This window comes from Entelurus aequoreus, linkage group LG16, assembly GCF_033978785.1.
Source record: "Entelurus aequoreus isolate RoL-2023_Sb linkage group LG16, RoL_Eaeq_v1.1, whole genome shotgun sequence".
NCBI lineage: Eukaryota > Metazoa > Chordata > Actinopteri > Syngnathiformes > Syngnathidae > Entelurus > Entelurus aequoreus.
This window is the reverse complement of record NC_084746.1, coordinates 45,774,501-45,797,622: the sequence shown is the minus strand read 5'-3', so window position 1 is coordinate 45,797,622 and position 23,122 is coordinate 45,774,501. Positions and strand designations below refer to the sequence as shown.

General features: G+C 37.9%; 1 pseudogene; it reads right to left on the bottom strand.

The window, feature by feature from the left end:
* LOC133631077 (neuropilin-1a-like) overlaps positions 1-23,122 on the bottom strand; it is a 216,985-nt pseudogene that overhangs the window by 37,208 nt on the left and 156,655 nt on the right.

Here is a 23,122-nt window from a genome sequence, read left to right as displayed (position 1 = left end):
GGCCTTTTTTCAGTATGTGGCCCTCAGTGGAAAATGTTTGGACACCCTTAATTTATGTGTCCATCTGATTGTGGAGATTGAGGACAAGGAGTCAGAATCAGTAGCATGCAGGTAGCACACTGCAAAAACTGAAATATAAGTAAGATTAAATATCTCAAATAAGGGTGATATTTGCTTATTTTCTGTTTGATAAGATAATTCTTCTCACTAAGCAGATTTTATGTTGGAGTGTTTTACTTGTTTTAAAGGTTTTGGTCCTAAATTATCTCACTAAGATATTACAGCTTGTTGCTGAGATTTTATGACCTATACAGGGTTTCCCACACATTTATTTATTTGTGGCGGCCCGCCACGAAAGAATTACATCCGCCACAAATAAAAAATAAAAAAATTTAAAAAATTTAAAAAAATATATATATATATATTTTTTTTTTTGTCCTCTCCAGCTTCTCAGGCAAATCATATAGTTGATGTAGATGCCCATGTCGGCTGTTCAGATTTACTTTACAAAAGAGAAGTGTAGGATACTTCTCTTGTTGCCTTATTTGTATTTTACTTTATTAAATGTATATATATTAGAAACACAACATGTGTATATAACAAAGGGTGCAAAGTCTGCAGGCAGTAGGAAACACATGGTTAAGTGTAGGGAGTAAAACTGATGGCAGACTAAAGTTCAAGATTTTTTGGAGCTCTTTGTTCAGTGGATCAGATGTTTGATGAAGCTCTGTGTCTATCTACCACCACTACTGTTTTCTGTTTATTTGTTACTGACTGTGGCAGGACACCTCTGCCTCTGTTTCACTTTATGTTGCTGGTAAATAATATGGTTGTACTAGTAGGCTAAAGTTAAATTATTTAGTATGCACTAATTAAAGGGGCAGAGCTTTGAGACATTTTAGCTTTTATATTTTATAAGATATATTTTTTGTAAGAACCACAATTAATAAATATATTTCAGTCAATAACTTATTGTTCAAATCTGTATATAAATATGTACATAAAGTGTTGTAATTATATTGTAAAATGGATGGACGTACGTTTAAAACAAAACTGTTATTATTAATTAGTAAGTATACATTTTTTGAGCCTTTTTAGAGAAAATCAAATCATTGTAGTAAATTATGCAAATTACTCCGATGATGTCATGGTCACCACGCCCATAGCCACGCCCCATAGCCCACTCCCCCACCGCCACAGGTATTTTGGCAGTTTATGGGAAAACACTGCCTATATTGAGTAAACCATGCTTGAAACTAGAATATCAACTGTTGCAAAGCTGTGTCATTAACACTCACAAGAATACAACTGCTTTTTTAAAGTAATAATTTCTTATTTCAAGCATAAAAAAAAGAAATCATGACTTTGACATTATTGTGTCTCATAATTAAAACAGATGACAGCCCAATGCTGTTTTATTTTCAATGAAACCAATAGAAAACACGTACTCATATAGTAGTACAGTTAGCACAGTACAGTAAACTGACAGTTAATATTTAAAACATTTAACACGTGACATTTCTAACAATTTTGAACAGAAATAGTTCATGCACATTCAGATAAATTCTTCAAAATGACAATAAAAAAAAATTTGGCCGGGGGCCGGGCTGTATATATGCGCACTAATTGAGTGAAAGAGCACGCACTTGGCGCGATGATGTCATGTTATCGATGGAAAAATGCATTTTTAGACCATATGATTTGCCTGAGCGGCTAGGAGACCCCGAGAGTAACAAGCAGTTGCCTTTCCATTAAGAACAATAAATTAGTTTTTAGTATAAGTTTGCTGGTTTCAAGAAAATGTAATGCCGAGCGCATATCATTATGTCCAAGATAATGGCATTTACTTAATTTAAGATTATTTTTCAAACATATTCAGCAAAAAGGTCTCTTTTTTTTTTTTTCTACCAAGAAAAGTGCACTTTTTTATTAGTGAGAATATACTTATTTTAAGGTATTTTTGGGTTCATTGAGGTTAGCTAATTTTACTTGTTTTGGAAAGAATTGACAAGCCAAAATTTCTTGTTCTATTGGCAGATAATTTTGCTTAGTTCAAATAAAATACCCCTCATTTTTTTAAAAAAACATTAGAGTATATGGACATTTTTGTGTGTGGAAATGGATGAAAACATGTGTCTCCCTGCCTCAACAGCCAACAGAGGAGATTTCCACAGGTTTGTCTGCAGTAAAGCAGCGGGAGTCAGCCGACTGAGCTCCCTCCCTACTCCGCCATCTGGAAACGTATCGGGGAGGATGTTGCACCAGAGGGGCGGGCCCAGGAGAGGAAGCCATGGGTCTTGAAAGCAATGACATGAATTTCCTCTCCAGGGTGAGAATCAAAGTTGCTCCAGGACCCGTGGGCCTTTTTGAGGTTGTCTTAATTGAATCATATATGCTGTTTTGAACATTCCTGACTCTTACAGTGTCCCAAAAAGCACCTGTCAATCAAGCTACAAACACACGGCCAAGAGACGATACAATTGTAAAGAGTGAGGAAAAACCATGACTGCAATTGGCTGACAGAGAGTAAACTGCTAATAAAGTGAGTCATAACAACAGCAAAAGCACAGAATGTTTGCCAACAAATGACTCAACAATACTTCTGATCGCTTTACCTCATTTGTCATTTCCTGACATGCTTTAGTCACACTAGTCGTTACCTTTGCTTGCATTTTAAGTGACATTGCAACAAACAAGGCCGAGTTTGACATGCACCCTGGGGATAGGCTAATTGGCAACACTAAATTGGCCCTAGTGTGTGCACTGCAAAAAGTCAGTGTTCAAAAAACAAGAAAAAAAAAACACAAAAAATGAGGGGTATTTTATTTGAACTAAGCAAAAATTATCTGCCAATAGAACAAGAAAATTTGGCTTGTCAAGACTTTCCAAAAACAAGTAAAAATTATCTAACTTCAATGAACCCAAAAATACCTTAAAATAAGTATCTTTTCACTAATAACAAGTGCACTTTTTCTTGGTAGAAAAAAAAAAGAACTTTTTGCTCAATATGTTGAAAAAATATTCTTAAATTAAGTAAATGCTAGTGCCATTATCTTGACATAATGATATGCACTCGGCATTACATTTACTTACTTGTGTGCATGCTCTTTTCAGTCAATTAGTGCGCATATATACTTACTTAATTGTAATTTTGAAGAATTTATCTGAATGTGCATGAACTATTTCTGTTCAAAATTGTTTTGAAATGTCACATGTTAAGTGTTTAAATATTAACTGTCAGTTTACTGTACTGTGCCAAACTGTACTACTATACGAGTACGTATTTTCTATTGTTTCACTGAAAATAAAACAGCAAAGTCCATTTGGCTGTCATCTGTTTTAATTATAAGACACAATTGTGTCAAAGTCATGATTTTTTTTTTTTCATGCTTGAAATAAGACATTTTTACTTTTAAAAAAGTAGTTTTTATACTTGTGAGTGTTGATGACACAGCTTTGCAACAGTTGATATTCTAGTTTCAAGCATGTTTTTACTCAATATAGGTCATAAAATCTCAGCAACAAGCTGTAATATCTTACTGAGATCATTTAGGACCAAAAACCCTTAAAACAAGTAAAAAACACTCTAACATAAAATCTGCTTAGTGAGAAGAATTATCTTATCAGACAGAAAAATAAGCAAATATCACCCTTATTTGAGATATTTAATCTTACTTAGATTTCAGTTTTTGCAGTGTGAATGTTGTCTGTCTATCTGTGTTGGCCCTGCGATGAGGTGGCGACTTGTCCAGGGTGTACCCTGCCTTCCGTTTGAATGCAGTTGGGATAGGCTCCAGCCATGGAGGGATAAGCAATAGAAAACGGATGGATGGATGACGTTACATTCCAGTGTTTCTCCACGTTTTACAGTTTTTTTGGGGGGGGCACAAGCAATCCTTGGTCCATGGTTATGAGTGAGTTCCGTAGTACTGTCGAATTTCGCTGCTTCCTCGAAAATAGCTACCAGTAGCGTCAAACAGTGATTAAACCGAAAATGTAAGCTACACTAGGGATTCTTAACCTTTTCAAGCCTGGGGCCCCAACTTTTGTAGTAAAAATTGCACTCAAATATTAATCGTGAATTAAAATTCTTAATTTGGCAATACTGTATATATGTTTCTTAAATAAACTGTCAATAAAAATCAAAGTGCAAATGAAAATACAGCTTCACCACTTTAGTCATAATTTTTGCGCTTCAGAAACTTCTCTATGACTTTAGCTCCAGACTTCTTCTGCTTGTTTGATATTGTCATGACTGCCACAAGTGGTGTAAAAGTGTATTATAACTGAGTACCCGCTGCGAACCATACGGACCACAGCTGAGAAAACAAGTATTTTTTGGCGGCCCTTTACGAGGCGCCTCGCGGCCCCCACAAACACTGAGCTGCGGACCAACCTTGGGCTTGGTGGTGTTGTCCCTCGTTCACAATGATCCACTCTTCACCGTCCAAACTGTGGCCCATCTTGAACTTCTTCATGAAGACGTTCTTGTCGCGGTGCTTCCCCCCCTGAATCACCACGCCGCTCACCATTTTCTCCTGGCCCAGGTCCACCTGCCAGGTCCGGCATCAAGGGCGACACAAACAATCAGCGATTGAGGCTGCAAAAATGGCAATGGTGTCTACTGCACGTTTATGTCGCATTAAACAAATCAAGGTCGATGTTGGAAAAAATGAAAGTAACGTAAAATATTGAGCTTCACCTGTAGCCATTCGTTCCTGAAAGGCTGTTTGGTCTGCTGGCCCGTCCAGCCAGACCTCCCAGTGAGTAAACGAACATTTTCAGCCACCCAGCCTCGGTCGGAGTAAGACGAGGCGTTGATCTGAGCATCTGAGATCTGACCAGACACCATACCGAGCATTCCGGAACATGGATAATCTGGACAGAGACAGCAAGGAGGGGATTGATTGAATGATTGATTGAAACTTTTATTAGTAGATTGCACAGTTCAGTACATATTCAGTACAACTGACCACTAAATGGTAACACCCGAATAAGTTTTTCAACTTGTTTAAGTCGGGGGTCCACGTAATCAATTCATGGTAAATGGAGATGAACAATATGCTTCAGTATACTTAATATCTCGACCACAAGGAAAACAAAAGACAACACACAAAGACTTCGGAAAAGATCATCAGGGCTCCTCTTCCTCCTATCCCAGGAGATCGCAAAAAGCCGCTGCCTGACCAGGGCTCAGAAAATCTGCAAACACTCCTCCCACCCACACCAAGGACTGTTTTCACTGCTGGACTCTAGAAAGAGGTTCCGCAGCCTCCGAAGCAGAACCTCCAGGTTCTGTAACAGCTTCTTCCCTCAGGCCGTAAGTCTCTTGCATGCATCATAATTAAATTATCCCCTCAACTCCCCCCAAAATGGATTAACTTGCTGGAATAAAAAAGACAATATAACATACATCCATAAACGTGGACGCATGTGAAAAAGTGCAATAGATTTATCTGTACAGTAACCTATTTATTTATTTATATATGCACCTTATTGCTTTTTTATCCTGCACTACCATGAGCTTATGTAACGAAATTTCGTTCTTATCTGTACTGTAAAGTTCAAATTTGAATGACAATGAAAAGGAAGTCTAAGTCTAAGTCTTATTTACTGGTTTTCACCTATTTCTTTTTTTCAGCGCTCAATTTGAATTTATTTCTACAAATTCACATTTATTCACATTCCTATCAGACAATCGTGACACTTTAATTCGGGCTGCATCCAACAACTATTTTGATAGTAAACTAGTTATCGACTATCTTAACGATCCGTCGACCAATTCAGATTAAATTCACATATTCAGTGGGTCTAACTTAGCCAACAAGTTTTAAATTCAGCTTGTGTTATTTTAGGCATGTGCTTACAAACAACAAAGATGACTAATTCATTCATTAATATTTATTTACAGTGTAGCTTTGCTGCTCATTTGGCTGTTATAAAGATACAAATAACTATTAAACTTGTGTTGATTTAAAAGCAAGGACAGTGACAAGCGGTAGAAAATGGATGCATGGATGGATGGACAGGCAAAGTGTTAAAAAAAAGTATTTTATGGTAAAAAGGACGGTTAAAACAGCAGCAAGCACAACAAAAGATTAAAAAAATAAAAACAATCTAACTTGCTTAAAAAGAAACAAGCACTTTGTGATGATGTTTAAGAAGCTGCACACTGGTATATTATTTGTTATTGATTAACTATTGGCAATTTCATCACTCTAATAAACTCAATGTATGGAATTGTGTGAAAAAAGTGGCGTGACAATGTCACGACTATTGTCGACAAATTCATTTCTCGGCGACAAATTTGATTGTCGATATTTGTTGACAATGTCGACGAATACAGAAAGTCATCAAACACATGGGAAAATGTAAACAGTGTCAGCGTGTTAAATGAGATGTGAATGCATCCATAATTGCTCAGAGATGGTAAAAGGGTAGAATTAAAGGGGTCGTATGACTTTTTTCTGCATTCAAAACACTTCCTTGGGTCTACATAACATGTAATGGTGGTTCTTTGGTCAAATAGATCTGCATAGATTGCATAGATTTTGTTTTAAAGACCATTTTCAAGCCGTTTTTTGACTGTCCTTTCAGAATGCGCTATTTTGTGGGCGGCCAACCTCCCTTCGACTGTGGCTCCACTCCGTCAGCCATGTTGTAGGTTTTAGCGCTTCCATATCGAGTCTACTGACAGATATAAGTTAGAACTATACGCTACTTAGGGGCTAGAACTTTGGACTGCAACTGAATAAAAATGGTGGACTTGCACAAAGCTCTACGGGTAAACCTCTACCATATATGGAGATATCGGCAAAATACGTCACTAAAGTCTCAAATTCCAAACAGCTTGTTTGGAACATGTTTTGAAAGAAGGCATGATTGTTAAATAAATATCTCCGCCATGACTCCATGGTTTGATTAAAAATGTTCAGGTTTTATGGGGGTCCCAAATACACAAAAACAGGTACCAACAAGTAAGAACAGTTGTTTTTGCATAATAGATTCCCTTTAAATCAACTCTGCTTTTTACTACTCCTTTTCAATCATGATGACTTGCTTGTGTAACTGTAAACATGTGTTATTTTTCTATGTATCTTGCTACGCTTGCCTGAAACAAACAAACAACAAAAACATGACTATGTTTGGAAAACGCCTCTATTTGGTGTTGTCGTCGAGACATAAGACCCGTTTGCAAGTACGTGCACACATTTTACTGGAGGGTTAGAAGTCAATAAGCAGCAAGTATCAGAATCACCGGAACATGTTGGGAGTTGAAAGCGTCATCTCAGGGGTGTTTGACTCCGACAGACTTGCTGGCGGTTGCAGGCGGTGCTACGTGCGACCTGGAAGCTGCGATACAATCTGTTCAACAGAACGGCCCGCCTTCTTTCCAGAAAACTCACATAATTTGTGTGTGTGTGTTTGTGTGGATTTTATGTATAATAACTGAAGAAAACTAATGTTTCTTTGAAGACACAATTGCAACACACTTTAAGGATGTAATTGCCACTAGAGATATGTTTTTTTCAGCGCCAATACCGATACCTTTTATTAGTAGTCAAGGCGGCCGAGAAGAGATACTTGGAGCCGATATTCATTTGCAGTAAAATTTAGCTAAACATAGTATACACTACCGTTCAAAAGTTTGGGGTCACATTGAAATGTCCTTATTTTTGAAGGAAAAGCACTGTACTTTTCAATGAAGATAACTTTAAACTAGTTTTAACTTTAAAGAAGTACACTCTATACATTGCTAATGTGGTAAATGACTATTCTAGCTGCAAATGTCTGGTTTTTGGTGCAATATCTACATAGGTGTATAGAGGCCCATTTCCAGCAACTATCACTCCAGTGTTCTAATGGTACAATGTGTTTGCTCATTGGCTCAGAAGGCTAATTGACATACTTGCCAACCCTCCCGTTTTTAGCGGGAGAATCCCGATATTCAGAGCCTCTCCCGACAACCTCCCGGCAGAGATTTTCTCCCGACAAACTCCCGGTATTCAGCCGGAGCTGGAGGCCACGCCCCCTCCAGCTCAATGCGGACCTGAGACTGAGTGGGGACAGCCTGTTCTCACGTCCGCTTTCCCACAAAATAAACAGCTTGCCTGCCCAAAGACGTCATAACATCTAGGGCTTTTATAGAGTGCACAACTGCACACACAACAAGGAGACGAAGCAGAAGAACGAGGAAATTACAGACATGGCGGCCGAAATGATATACTCATCATGAACGGAGAAGTTAAACAGGACAATACTGCCATCTAATGGATAGCCACTGGAACACTGAAATTCAAGTATTTTTTTTTTTTCTATGTAAATAAAATAAAATAAAAAATATATATATATAGCTAGAATTCACTGAAAGTTAAGTATTTCATACATATATATATATATATATATATATATATATATATATATATATATATATATATATATATATATATATATATATATATGAAATACTCGAGTTGGTGAATTCTAGCTGTAAATAACCACGCCCCCCGCCCCCAAACAACCCCCCCCCGATATTGGAGGTCTCAAGGTTGGCAAGTATGCTAATTGATGATTAGAAAACCCTTGTGCAATCATGTTCACACATCTGAAAACAGTTTAGCTCGTTACAGAAGCTACAAAACTGACTTTCTTTTGAGCAGATTGAGTTTCTGGAGCATCACATTTGGGGGGTCAATTAAACGCTCAAAATGGCCAGAAAAAGAGAACTTTCATCTGAAACTCGACAGTCTATTCTTGTTCTTAGAAATGAAGGCTCAAACACAAAATTGTTTGGGTGACCCCAAACTTTTGAACGGTAGTGTACGTCAGTAAATGCTGGACAATGCTTTAAGTGTTTTTTTTAACATGATTTTTTAGGAAACGTTGGACCAGTAGTGACATGTTTTATGCAGCGCTAATGTTGTGGTTAATTGTGCATTAATCAACATCGGGGGATTTCACAAACACCTTTATTACATCAGTCTAAGAGGAGCATTAACATTTGCATTTCAAAATATGGGATATCGCCTAGGAAAATAGGTAAAATATGAGATTTTCCTACATCCCAATAACTTGCTATAGATAATCAATTTTATAGGGGTTTAAGGATTTAATACATTGTAAGGTTTCCTTGTGAGAAATCCTGAAATATTGGTTGGTTGGTAAGTTGATGTTTATATTTCAACACGTATACAGTTTTAAAATGATATATAACATATTCTAATATTTAAATTTCTCTTTACATGTCCAAAACGAAGTAGAGAGAACCAAAGCTTATTTAATCCTACCTCTTTTAAGTTCATAAATCCATAACAATTACTAACACATATGTTCACTTCCTGTTCACAATTTGTAACACAATTTCCATCAATGATTTCTAAATGGTATGATTGATATGACTTAATGATTTCTAAATATGGCAAACATTTAAGTAAAACTAATTCTGGGATCATTCATGTAGCCTGACCCAGAAATGAGCCGCTGAATGATCTTCTTTACCTATTATATACATCTCCAATTTGTCAATTTACAAAAATTGTTGATTTTTGGCAGTGATATATTTTCTGTCATCTTCATGTCCATCCGTCTCTGTCCCGTTATTTGATTAAATCACGGATCATGATAACTCGCCGCGCATCTTTTAATGAGCCCATGGACGCTGCGAGTGTTGGGGGACAGAAGCTTGACGTACGATCATTGCGGTGGTGAAAACACACAAAACGGGTGTATGAAGGAAGGAACGCCAGGAAAGAAGGACAAAAATTGGAATTCCCAGCAAAAAATGGAAGTTCTGGCAAGTTCTTGTAAGCAGATAAGGAGCATACCCCAGCTGCACTCGGGCGAAAGGCGGGGTACACCCTGGGTAAGTCGTCACCTCATCGCGGGGCCAACACACATGGACAGGCAACATTCACACTCACATTCATATGTGTATTTGAATGTATCTGCTTATGTATTTCTGTTATAGTTGTAAAAAAAATTCAATATCAGCTGATACCGATAAAGGAAGGCCGATATTGATTTACAGTTGTGGTCAAAAGTTTACATACACTTGTAAAGAACATAATGTCATGGCTGTCTTGAGTTTCCAATCATTTCTACAACCCTTATTTTTTTGTGATAGAGTGATTGGAGCACATACTTGTTGGTCACAAAAAACATTCTTGAAGTTTGCTTCTTTTATGAAGTTATTATGGGTCTACTGAAAATGTGACCAAATCTGTTGGGTCAAAAGTATACATACAGCAATGTTAATATTTGCTTACATGTCCCTTGGCAAGTTTCACTGCAATAAGGCACTTTTGGTAGCCATCCACAAGCTTCTGGTTGAATTTTTGACCACTCCTATTGACAAAATTGGTGCAGTTCAGCTAAATTGGTTGGTTTTCTGACATGGACTTGTTTCTTCAGCATTGTCCACACGTTTAAGTCAGGACATTGGGAAGGCCATTCTAAAACCTTCATTCTAGCCTGATTTAGCCATTCCTTTACCACTTTTGACGTGTGTTTGGAGTCATTGTCCTGTTGGAACACCCAACTGTATGTATACTTTTGACCCAGCAGATTTGGTCACATTTTCAGTAGACCCATAATAAATTCATAAAAGAACCAAACTTCAAGAATGTTTTTTGTGACCAACAAGTATGTGCTCCAATCACTCTATCACAAAAAAATAAGAGTTGTAGAAATTTTTGGAAACTCAAGACAGCCATGACATTATGTTCTTTGTGAGTGTATGTAAACTTTTGACCACTACTTTACGTCAAAAAGCCGATAATTGGTCAATCCCTAGTTGACACCCACTTTAATTAACATTAATCTACACACAACAACTACACAATCTAATGTCATTTAAAAATGCTACAGCCAGTTTTTGTGTTTTATGTAACTACCAAGGCAATAGATGATTAATACTGTAAAAAAAAACAATATGTAATTTTTGTTCCTTTTAATTAACTTTTGTCTTCATGATGTCCCCTTAATGTGATGATTTTGTCATTTGACATTTTGTAGTTATTTACACACTCTCATAAATGATTAAAGGGAACAAATAACATTTGCACATTGGAATTAATATTTAGGTACAAGACTTACACTTAGAATTAACTGAAATTGCCGTTGTAAGAACAAAACTCGTTCATAGACCGAAGTACCACTGCACTACTAATAACCATCACTGTGGCTACCTGATGTTCTGCAGCCGTAGATCTCAAAGCGCATGCAGATGCCTTGCTCCCAGGTCATGGGCCGAATGCGGACGTAGCGAGCCAGAGTCTGTTTGGGCAGGAAGGCGCGAGCCTCGTCAGTCGGGTTGTGGTTCCCTGGAAAGATCTGTAAAGAAAGAGGACACAGAGGCATTATTGTCTCGGTCAAGGCAGGACTCTTGTATTGGATGTCAAGTAGCAAATGATGACCTTCTGCTTGGGGCCCTCCTTCATCGTCACCCAGTCCTCTCCATTGGAGCTCAAGTCCACTTTGTAGGATTGGACAAAGTAATGCTTCTTGGTCTCTTTGGAGATGGCCCCTTGTGTGCCGATGGCTGTGATGAATCTTAGGAAGCCTAAATCCACCTGTGGAGAACAACAACAAGTTGTAAAGATTTAGCTGAATTTTTAATACAAATATTTTTTACTCAAAACAAGCTGTGTTTTCAAATAGGGATAAAAAAATAAGAATACGCTCATGTTTCATACAGAATTTCTTCTCCTACTGGCCTCACGGGAACAAAAGGTAACACTTATTGTACATAATGAACCAATAAAACAAAGCTGATGTAATGGCAAGATGTTTTCTGTTCAGACTCATCTGTGAGTTTTCAGATTACTCTTCTGAAGAAGACTGCAGCTGAAATATCCTAGTCACGTCCGTTGTGTCCTTGGGCAAGACACTTCACCCTTGCTCCTGATGGCTGCTGGTTAGCGCCTTGCATGGCAGCTCCCGCCATCAGTGTGTGAATGTGTGTGTGAATGGGTGAATGTGGAAATACCGTCAAAGCGCTTTGAGTACCTTGAAGGTAGAAAAGCGCTATACAAGTATAACCCATTTATCATTTATATAAATATGTCAAGGTAAAAGCTACATCTACAATACCTAAATCTTGACTAAATACACAAAACTGAAGATATATTCAATAAGAAGACATAATGTACCCATTCAAACTATCAAAGGAGAACTGCACTTTTTTGGGAATTTTGTATATCGTTTGTATACAACATGGGTGTCAAACTCTGGCCCCCGTGTAATTTCACTTGGCCCTTGAGGCGATATCAAATTAACACTAGAGCTGGCCCGCCGATTATATACAGCGGCGGTGCCGCGGTAACAGCGCATTCACCGCTAATTCTCATACTTGCCAACCCTCCCGGGAGACTCCCAAATTTCAGTGCCCCTCCCGAAAATCGTCACGTCCGCTCTTCATCCAGTCCAACGAGTGCTGGCCCACTCACATAATATGTGCGGCTTCTGCACGCACACACAAGTGAATGCAATGCATACTTGATCAACGGGGGGGAGGGGGGTGTATTTTGTAGCGTCCCGGAAGAGTTAGTGCTGCAAAGGGTTCTGGGTATTTGTTCTGTTGTGTTTATGTTGTGTTACGGTGCGGATGTTCTCCCGAAATGTGTTTGTCATTCTTGTTTGGTGTGGATTCACAGTGTGGCGCATATTTCTAACAGTGTTAAAGTTGTTTATACGGCTACCCTGAGTGTAACCTGTATCGCTGTTGATCAAGTATGCGTTGCATTTACGTGTGTGTGCGTACAGAAGCCGCACATACCTTGTGACTGGGCCGGCACATTGTTACAATGGATGAGAAGCGGACGTGACGACAGCTCGTAGAGGACGTTAAAGGCCCCAAGACTGTGGTCCGGGTGGACTACGAGATATATTGACTGATGAACACCTTGGTTGGATAATGAAGGTTGCCTCAGCTCAAAGCCTGAGCCCCGACATTAATGAACTAGCATCCAAGAAAAGATGGCAGGTATCTGGCTTGGGCACATCAGATTAGATCAGTGTGTTGCAAACTGAGCAGTTTAAAGTCCTGAATGGTTGGTTTATTCATTGTTATGTTATTTTCAAATTTATTAGCCTGTGGAAAAAGTTAATGTCTATATTTACTTCAGAAAGCTGCAAATAGAAAAGAGGCATTCAATTTTTATTTAAATTGTATTTGATATGCCATTGATATTTTTTAATTATTATTATTATTATTTGAAACCCGATTTTGCACGTCACTATAAAGTTATATAAGCCTTGCTTGTTCTATATTCAATGCAAAACTTTTTTGGGTCCCTATTAAAAGGTTAATTTGTTGGTCAACCTTGGCCCGCGGCTTTGTTCAGTTTTAAATTTTGGCCCACTCTGTATTTGAGTTTGGCACCCCTGGTATACAAGTATCATCCCTGCAGGACAAGAAATAGCTAAACATGCTTCACCACACTGTAGGAGGATACAATAGCTAACTGCTAAAAACAAGATAGCGCTCCTGAATGTAAACAAAACAGTGGATTTTTACAAATATCAATTGCAATGATACCAAGTACCAGAGTTGTATCTAGTTGATACTACAATGATTACATCAATATTTTTTATGGTCACAAAATATTTTAAAATTTTTTAAATTGTAAATTTTTTAAATGGTATACAAACTCGGGAAATACGTCCCTGAACACAGAAGTACTTTAATCATGATCAATGTATGATCCCGTAACTACTTTGTATCGGCTCAATACCAAAATATGTAGTATCACTCAAAACGTATGTAAAGTATTCAACAACAGAAGAATAAGTGCTTATTACACTTTAACAAAAGTGTAGATATAAATATATATATACTTTGATATCAGTACCTTTACCAAAATATTGGTATCCGGACAACCGTATGTTGCGAGTAGAGATGTCCGATAAAATCGGACTGTCGATATTATCTGCGGATAAATGCTTTGAAATGTGATATCGGAAATTATCGGTATCGGTTTCAGAAAGAAAAAATGTATGACTTTTTAAAACGCCGCTGTACGGAGTGGTACACGGACGTAGGGAGAAGAACAGAGCGCCAATAAACCTTAAAGGCACTGCCTTTGCATGCCGGCCCAATCACATAATATCTACGACTTTTCACACACACAAGTGAATGCAAATCATACTTGGTCAACAGCCATACAGGTCACACTGAGGGTGGCCTTATAAACAACTTTAACACTGTTACAAATATGCGCCACACTGTGAACCCACGCCAAACAAGAATGACAAACACATTTCGGGAGAACATCCGCACCGTAACACAACAGAACAAATACCCAGAACCCCTTGCAGCACTAACTATTCCGGGACGCTACAATATACACCCCCTGCAACCCCCTCCCCCCCCACCTCAACCCTGCCCCCCCAACCCCGCCCACCTCAACCTACTCATGCTCTCTCAGGGAGAGCATGTCCCAAATTCCAAGCTGCTGTTTTGAGGCATGTTAAAAAAAATTATGCAATTTGTGACTTCAATAATAAATATGGCAGTGCCATGTTGGCATTTTTTGCCATAACTTGAGTTGATTTATTTTGGAAAACCTTGTTACATTGTTTAATGCATCCAGCGGGGCATCACAACAAAATTAGGCATAATAATGTGTTAATTCCACGACTGTATATATCGGTATCGGTTGATATCGGAATCGGTAATTAAGAGTTGGACAATATCGGAATATCGGATATCGGCAAAAAAGCTATTATCGGACATCTCTAGTTGTGAGCATCATGAAAAATAAACATGGTATCTTTGAACAAGTAAAAAGGATCTGCTTCTATGAAATGAACATCGATAAGTAAGTTAAGTTAAAGTTAAGTTAAAAGTTAAAGTACCAATGATTGTCACACATACACTAGGTGTGGTGAAATGTGTCCTCTAGATTTGACCCATCCCCTTGATCACCCCCTGGGAGGTGAGGGGAGCAGTGGGCAGCAGCGGTGGCTGCGCCCGGGAATCATTTTTGGTGATTCAACCCCCAATTCCAACCCTTGATGCTGAGTGCCAAGCAGGGAGGTAATGGCTCCCATTTTTATAGTCTTTGGTATGACTCTTTGGGGTTTGAACTCACAACCAACTGATCTTAGGGCGGACACTCTAACCACTAGGCCACTGAGTAGGTGTACTAAGCCACTGAGCAGCGTAGTGGTGTGATTATTGACACTTCCTGTCTCTCCCTCAAATGCAACACCTCATCCAGTGTGCAAGATACCACAGGTATTGGTGTTTCATTTCATTCTTGTATTTCTTCTTTATATTACAGTATTTTTTGTGTACTTCATGTGTTCTGTTTACAGTGTGACTGATTTAAATGTTAATTCAGCTATAAGACTTACACTAAAACTCCACGTACATCACCGTCGTAAGAACTGAACTCCTACATGTTCTAAATGAATTTAATTACATTTTCTCACCAAAGTGAATACAAAACACACCCTTAGAAAGGTACCAAGCTTCACATGCAGACAAACAACAGTCTGACAGTAAGAGTGCAGGATACATGCACGTCTGTCCATTAGGAGACGGCGAAGACTGAAAAGAAAAGAGATAAAAAAGTACTCCCTTTCACACTTTTAAGAACATTTCCTGCTAAAGCTCTCCTTTCAGTCTTTGCTTACTCAAAGAGCCGCTTCAATCATTGAGGTGAGGCGATGACAGTTTTTAAAGATATTCATCTTTTTGTGTGACACCCATAATTTTTTCAACAACTTTAAATGGAGCCTAAAAAGATGCTTTAATGCGTTCAACCATTATGCAAAAAAAAAAACTTTTCTTACATATTGGTACTTGCTTTTGAATCTGCATAAGTCCCCAAAGTTTGAACTCAAACCATTGTGGCTTTTCCGAGATATTGATAAAACAATCGTGCCTTCCTTTATACTTCTTAACAGTCCGTTCGGAATGAGCTCTGACTTTTGACGTTTTCTGACCCGTGACGTCAGCGGATAAATGGTAGGAATTTATCCATCCATCCATTTTCTACTGCTTGTTCCTCTCGAGGTTAGCCGTTTATAATTTATGTAGGACCGGGTGTATTGCAACATGTCCACAATGAAACCCAATAAAGACAAATGCTCTGTTGTTGGTTGGCTTTACCCAGCACAAGTCACTACACTAACTTTCAGTTGAATCTGAAGTGAAAAGTGCCTTACTTTTAACTTTTTTGATTTGCGACAATGTGCCTTCAACTGTGAAGAAGTCGCTTCGAGTGTGTGCAAAGAAGAGTCCTGCTTCACCCAAAAACCTTGGATTTTCCAAAAAGCTACTTTTAATGGCGGGCTCGGTGTCTACTAGTGTTGTAACGATACCAATATTTTGGTACCGGTACCGGTACTAAAACTATTTCGGTACTTTTCTAAATAATAGGGACCACAAAAAAATTGCATTATTGGCTTTATATTAACAAAAAAATCTGAGGGTACATTAAACTTATGTTTTCTATTGCAGTTAAGTCCTTAAATAAAATAGTGAACATACTCGACAACTTGTCTTTTAGTAGTAAGTAAACAAACAAAGGCTCCTTATAAGTCTGCTGAAATATGCAGTAACATATTGTGTCATTTATCATTCTATTATTTTGTCAACATTATTAATGACAAGTGGTAGAAAATTAATTATTAATCTACTTGTTCATTTACTGTTAATATCTGCTTACTTTCTCCTTTAACATGTTCTATCTACACTTCTGTTAAAATGTAATAATCACTTTTTCTTCTGGTGTTTGATACTTTACATTAGTTTTGGATGATACCACAAATTTGGGTATCAATCCAATACCAAGTCGTTACAGGATCATACATTGGTCATAGACGGTATCGTACAGAAAATGATTCATTAGTATCGCGGTACTATACTAATACCGGTATACCGTACAACCCTAGTGTCTACTATTTGTGACAATGGAGGAGACAATGAAACGGTAAGTAAAAACATTAGGTTAGAAATGTGTGAATGATAAGTTAGTAAAGTTAGCATGAATTGTTGTGTAGCTAGCTTAGCCTTCTACTGTGCGACAATAGCGTCAACGTCCTCCGGCAAAATAAAGAATGATTTTCCTAAAAATTACTTTTAATTGGATCAGTGTCTAATCTGTTTGACAATGGACCATTACGTTCTCGCTATTGCATTTGGGGTGTTTTGTTGTGGTGAAATTCAAGAAAAAACGAGATTGCTGGTGGCGATCACTGGTGTCCATATTCCATACGGTCTTAGCAAAACAAAAAAGTAAGGAGGGCTTCATTTGCATCAAACAACTTTGCCTATCAAAACAAAACGTTTTTAGAGGCAGCCAAAAAGTGGCTTGAACAAAGGTCTTTACAGCAAAATCTATGCAAAATTTTGACCAAAGAACCATCTTTACATGTTATATAGACCAAAATGAAGGGTTGGAAAAACCGGGAAAAAAATCATATGAGCCCTTTAGAAGTAAACATCATCTATGAAAATGCCACACCTACTGAATGGATATTCTGTATGTGTTCATTAAAGAGGATTCTGATAACATTTGATCAATTTACGATGTAACGTGTGTGTGTGTGTGTGTGTGTGTGGGTGTGTGTGTGTGTGACACACATACACACGCAAGGAATGTGTGTGTGACATCACTTTCACTATACGTGCATGTGTGGGAACCAACTCTGCACCAATTTAACGGCTGTCTGCACGCATCACTAATGACTAGTGCGTGACCTCCGGCATGTGTTTGTGTTGTTGTTGTTGTGTATAAATGTGTGTGTGTGTGTATGTGTGTGTGAGAGAGAGAGGGAGCACAAGAGAGAAAGAGAGAGAGAGAGAGAGAGAGAGAGAGAGAGAGAGTGCACGCCAAGCTGCAAATTAAGAGCTTATCTTGGACCAACAGGAGACTTTATTAGGTTGTGAGGAAAAAAAGACCATTTATTTTAATACAGTGTAACACATCGCTCACCGAGTGTATGCATGCTTGTGTGAAACTTAAACTTTCTCATCACACTATTGTTGTTCCCTTTCTTAACCTGACCAAAAAGAGAATAATTAAAAAAAAAAAAAAAGGGCAACTATAACTATAAAAAGTCTTGAAATATTGAACTGAATGACAAAAATTCTAACCACCGAGTAACAACTGCTCACATTAGTAGTTTAAAAGGAAAGATTACAATAAAATTGAAATAAAATTGTAGTTAGCCCAAAAATGATGTGTCCATGGCACACACAGAAACACAATACATATGCCCGTGGGCCACTGCGCACATACAGTCGCCATCAAAAGTTGACATACACTTGTAAAGAACATAATGTCATGGCTGTCTTGAGTTGCCAATAATTTCTACAACTCTTATTTTTTTGTGATAGAGTGATTGGAGCACATACTTGTTGGTCACAAAAAACATTCATGAAGTTTGGTTCTTTTATGAATTTATTATGATTATGAGATAGGCTCCAGCGCCCCCCGCAGCCCCGAAGGGAATAAGCGGTGGGAAATGGATGGATGGATTATGGGTCTACTGAAAATGTGAGCAAATCTGCTGGGTCAAAAGTATACATACAGCAATGTTAATATTTGGTTACATGTCCCTTGGCAAGTTTCACTGCAATAACACACTTTTGGTAGCCATCCACAAGCTTCTGGCAAGCGTTTGGTTGAATTTTTGACCACTCCTCTTGACAAAATTGGTGCAGTTCAGCTAAATTTATTCTGACATGGACTTGTTTCTTCAGCATTGTCCACACGTTTAAGTCAGGACTTTGGGAAGGTCATTCTAAAACCTTCGTTCTAGCCTGATTTAGCCATTCCTTTACCACTTTGGGTCATTGTCCTGTTGGAACACCCAACTGCGCCCAATACCCAACCTCTGGGGCTAATGATTTTAGGTTGTCCTGAAGAATTTGAAGGTAATCCTCCTTTTTCACTGTCCCATTTACTCTCTGTAAAGCACCAGTTCCATTGGCAGCAAAACAGGCCCAGAGCATAATACTACCACCACCAGGCTTGACGGTAGGTATGGTGTTCCTGGGATTAAAGGCCTCACCTTTTCTCCTCCATAACATATTGTTGGGTATTGTGGCCAAACAGCTCAACATTTGTTTCATCTGACCAAAGAACTTTCATCCAGAAGGTCTTATCTTTGTCCATGTGATGTCAGCAGTTGTTGACCCAGCAGATTTGGTCACATTATCAGTAGACCCATAATAAATTAATAAAAGAACCAAACTTCATGAATGTTTTTTGTGACCAACAAGTATGTGCTCCAATCACTCTATCACAAAAAAATAAGAGTTGTAGAAAGTATTGGAAACTCAAGACAGCCATGACATTATGTTCTTTACAAGTGTATGTCAACTTTTGATGGCGACTGTACGTACACAAACACAGTCCAGTTCGGAAGTTGGCGCCCTTGATGCAGTTGAGTAACCGTGTAACAATCGCCTTCACACTCTGTACAACAAGAGTTCCTGCACACACTTTATTGTAAAACATCATCCTCACAGACTGGTTTCATGCACTTTACTGACAAAAATGGCAGCATTAAAACAAGTTTTCCCTCTTCAAATAAATCCCCGGCGAAGAGAAATTACAAGGACATTTAGAGCGACCCCAGGCTACATCTTTTTTTTTTTTTTCTCCACATGAAATGAAAATGTGACGTTAGAAGGCTGGCAGATACGCCGTAGATGTTCTATCTCCTCAGAGGAAAACCTTATTAAAGAGATATTTATCATCAAAGAGTGCCGGCGATAGCAGAACGTATCAAATATATGTGTGCATGTGTAAAATATACGACTTATCTAAAATGAGGAACATTTCACAGGGTCGGGAATGCATACTCTTATCGCTCAACATTTTCTCCAAACATGTTTACGCTGGAGGTGAAATGAATTGATTGCATGACTTTATGTAAGCGCCACATAGGAATGTTTGCTTTTTGTGTACAATATATAGTTTGTCATTATACAAAACACACATAAGCTGGATAGTGATTATAAAACGAAAACAGGTGGTCTTCCTTTAAATCAGACTTGTTTTTTTATAGAAAACAGAAGAAAATGGCATCCAGCTACAATTTTCCTGAGATTTCCATGAGGGGAATATATTGTAAAGATTTTTATGTTTGAGGTATTTTGGGTAGAATAAAACCAACATACTGTATATTTGAACATTCATTCTTTGAAATAGCTAAAATACTTAATCCACTACAACCAGATGTGGATACCATTTTTGGTAGCAGTAGGCAGATGACTAAAGCAATAATGGTGGAATTTGCCAAAATGCATATTGATTGACAGGCTATACAGCTTATGGGAGACAAATCCCATCATTTCTATTTTTACAGACAAAAATGAAACCTGAAGATAGAAGCATACCTATTTTGGAACATGGACACTTGCTTATGTTCCATGGCTGACACGTAGTGTCTTTACTATGTGTAGGGTATGGATACATACTACAGATGTCCGACAATGGCTTTTTTGCCGATATCCAATATTCCGATATTGTCCAACTCTTAATTACCGATTCCGATATTAACCGATACCGATATATACAGTTGTGGAATTAACACAGATTGAGGTGGGCAGGGTTGAGGTGGGGGATAGTGGGTAGCGGGGGGTGTATATTGTAGCGTCCCGGAAGAGTTAGTGCTGCAAGGGGTTCTGGGTATTTGTTCTGTTGTGTTTATGTTGTGTTACGGTGCGGATGTTCTCCCAAAATGTGTTTGTCATTCTTGTTTGGTGTGGGTTCACAGTGTGGCGCATATTTGTAACAGTATTAAAGTTGTTTATACGGCCACCCTCAGTGTGACCTGTATGGCTGTTGACCAAGTATGTCTTGCATTCACTTGTGTGTGTGAAAAGCCGTAGATATATTATGTGACTGGGCCGGCACGCAAAGGCAGTGCCTTTAAGGTTTATTGGCGCTCTGTACTTCTCCCGAAGTCCGTCTACCACCCCGTGCAGCGGCGTTTTAAAAAGTCATAAATTTTACTTTTTGAAACCGATACCGATAATTTCCGATATTACATTTTAAAGCATTTATGGGCCGATAATATCGGACATCTCTAATACATACCTTTGATATTTGCATGTATGTACTTGGTAATCAATACTGGTAGTAAATGGTACCAATTGTTGGCACATTTGGGTGAGTTCATGTGGTAATACATGTTAATTTGTGTAACAACTATCCATCCATCCATTTTCTATCGCTTGTCCCTTTTGGGGTCGCGGGGCTGGAGCCTATCTACATCTAATTTATTTATCTGACATTTAACTGTGAGCTGATAATAATACCTGTGCTTTCCAGTTGTTAGATTTGTTTTCTTACACTTCTGAGTCTCATTTGCAAGTATGTATTCATTTCAGTTTGTCCTAGCTATGTTGCCGTAGTCAGAAATAAGTCTTTGCTATTACTTTGTAAGTTGAATGTGTCAGTCTTCTCCTACAAAGTGTTTATATTTTAAGTATTGTACTTATTACACACCAGCTGTTTGAGTGTAACATGCATCTTAGAACTTTTAATTACCAAATTTGGAGGTGTTGAAATTGGCATGTAAAAACACTAATGCTAATCAGTAGCACGTCTATGGTATATCCCAGTGGTTCTCAAATGGGGATACGCGTACCCCTGGGGGTACTTGAAGGTATGCCAAGGGGTATGTGAGATTTTTTTTAAATATTCTAAAAATAGCAACAATTCAAATATCCTTTATAAATATATTTATTGAATAATACTTCAACAAAATATGAATGTAAGTTCATAATCTGAACATCAAATCAAGTAGGCTATTCCATTCATTACAATGCAATATTCAGTGTTGAAAGCTAGATTTTTTTTGTGGACATGTTCCATAAATATTGATGTTAAAGATTTATTTTTTTTTGAAGAAATGTTTAGAGTTAAATTCATCAATCCAGATGGATCTCTATTACAATCCCCAAAGAGGGCACTTTAAGTTGATGATTACTTCTATGTGTAGAAATCTTTATTTATAATTGAATCACTTGTTTATTTTTCAACAAGTTTTTAGTTATTTTTATCTTTTTTTCCAAATAGTTCAAGAAAGACCACAACAAATGAGCAATATTTTGCACTGTTATACAATTTAATAAATCAGAAACTGATGACATAGTGCCGTATTTTACTTCTTTATCTTTTTTTTTTCAACCAAAAATGCTTTGCTCTGATTAGGGGGTACTTGAATTTAAAAAAAATTCACAGGGGGTACATCACTGAAAAAAGGTTGAGAACCACTGGTATATCCAATGTAGCATTGGGTATTGAAATTTACGTTACCTAGGGGCAGTTGCAATAAATACGCCTATTTGCCCACCATGAGCCTGAGGAGGCGCTGAGTCTTTTGAAATTGTCTTAAAAACTAACATCACAGCTATTTTTTTTTTCAGATCGGTTTAAAATAAACTTTATAAACTGTACATAGATTTACCGTACAACATTAAGCATAAAAAAGCAACATTTATCTCAGCATTTATCTCTTTATGGTCAGACGTCAGTAATACTGTTCGCACGACATAATTGGATGATTACTTTATCGTACCTTATCTTTTGTTCCCTCAAACCAAGTAGCTATGTCGCCATCTTTTTGGTCGAAGCTTTGCAGATATTTCAACATCATATTTATTGGTATATGTTGACAAAACAGTCCCATGGAAAATGTCGTGGACAAATGAACTAAAAATAAAGTATTTATTTTATATGAATCAGAGCAGGCGGGAGGGCATGAAACGAGAAGGAATGACACTGAAGGCTCCAGCCATAACAGAGGAGGCTGGTCAACAACTAGAAAGGCCCACATAAGTATGTCCACCACACTTTAACGTCACACTGTTAAAAAAAAAGACTTCAAAAGTGCATGCAAGCTCATGCCCAAATGCATGAACCTTATAATTTGACCCTTTGATATTGTTTTACACAAGTTTCAAACATTGTAACACTTTAAGTCAGAGAAGAGGAAAATGATCATGATTCCCCTTTAAGAATGTCAAAGGACCAAACAGACGATTCTTCTCTGAGCCCTGATTTAAAGGGGTCATATTATGATTTTTTTTTTTACATTTAAAACACTTCCTTGTGGTCTACATAATATGTAATGGTGGTTCTTTGGTCAAAAT